This window comes from Vombatus ursinus, unplaced genomic scaffold, assembly GCF_900497805.2.
Source record: "Vombatus ursinus unplaced genomic scaffold, bare-nosed wombat genome assembly UNPS02008740.1, whole genome shotgun sequence".
Classification (NCBI taxonomy): Eukaryota; Metazoa; Chordata; class Mammalia; order Diprotodontia; family Vombatidae; genus Vombatus; species Vombatus ursinus.
In genome coordinates this window covers 1-1,556 of record NW_020948518.1, presented here as the reverse complement: position 1 = coordinate 1,556, position 1,556 = coordinate 1, and the positions used below count along the sequence as shown (strand labels likewise).

The following is a 1,556-nucleotide window of genomic DNA, read 5'->3' as shown; positions in this document are numbered from 1 at the left end:
CAGATGACTGATGGCCATATAAGTTGCACAGCAGTAGAATTTAATTATATGTTAAAAATTAGCCTGAACACACCACCTGCAACCAAAGTTAAGCTCTCGGACATTATTGATATAAAAATGGATTCCTGCTTTTGAATGACTCAAACACTGTAGTCCTTGGAGGCAGAACACCTTATTAAAAAATGGAAGTAACAGAGTCTTGTCAAAACACAATAGAAACACCTTCTTTTGTATCTTTTGGACAGACATGTGTATGTCTCATATCGAAGTGGATAACAGGGAATGTGATTGACAAAAGACATTGCAAACCTCCAGATGATAATGATGAATTTGAAAAGCAGAGAACAGCTGCTATTGAAGAAATTTCAAAGAGCAGAAAAACTAAGATATTTGATGGAGGTAGCAGTGATTCTAGAAGTAATCTCAGAATGAATACTAGAGGGAGTCAAAAAAGTAAAGTTTTCAAGAAAGAAAAGATAACAAAACCTGAAGGAAAATATGAAGGTGTCTATCAAGAGCTGGTTGATGAAAAGGCTCTGAAGCAAGTAACAGAAATGGGCTTCAGTAAAGAAACATCCTGGCATGCCCTTATGAATAAGTGCAAAAACTTAGATGTAGCATTAAATATTCTTTTCAACAGCAATAAACACAAATCTGTTTTGAGTTTGCCAGTGAGAAGCAAAGGAAAAAAAGCAAGGGACTAGGAAGATGGAAGATGAAGAGGAGTTAGGAAATTCCAGGCCATCAGCACCCAATACATTATTTGATTTCTTGGAATTGAAAATGGGGTCTTTAAACATGGAAGAATAAAAAACACAGTCTCAGCCACTTAATCAGGGACAACACAGAGTGTTGAATAATGAAAAAACAATGAAGTAAAATATTATAATCAACCAAGACATCTTCCTTTAAATGATACCAGACAACCAAGGAATGAAAAACTTCCTTATTTTCAAAGGGTCACTCAAAATTCAACACAAATTTTAGCAAACAGTGGGTTACCTAGAAGCTCTTCTATGGCATGAAGCATGGGTGAACAAGAGAATTGTGATAGGCCTTATACTGGAAATGACAGAATTAAGGTTATTGTATGGACTTCAACTTCTAACCAGAATAACTGTGCTTTAAAAAATAATAAAAGAGATGCCTATGAGAAATAGACCAAGCAAAGGTCCAGCTTACTTAGAGGTAAAACAGAACAAAACAAAACAAAACAAAACAAAACAAAACACTTCCTCAAGAAACCCATAGCCCACAATAATCAAAAGCCTGGGAAAAAGGAAAACTACATATTAAACCTTGATCAGTTATATGGAAGGAAAACATGAACAAGTAATGAAATTTTAGTGGTATGAAAAATGATACATATTTTAGTATGAATACAGATTACTCTAATTCTGTTAGAACTGATGACTTCAGTGTTGTAGCAAGTGGAGAGGCTGAATCCTCAATGTTGCTGCCCCAAAGGATAATGAAGAATGTCAAGTTGCACCAAGGATGCTGTGCTTGCAGATGACTGATGGCCATATAAGTTGCACAGCAGTAGAATTTAATTA

The 1,556-nt window shown here is 35.2% G+C and overlaps 1 pseudogene; it reads left to right on the top strand.

Moving 5' to 3' along the window:
* The first annotated feature begins 3 nt into the window (after positions 1 to 3).
* Positions 4 to 1,516, top strand: LOC114034250 (annotated as a pseudogene).
* The last annotated feature ends 40 nt before the right edge of the window (positions 1,517 to 1,556 follow it).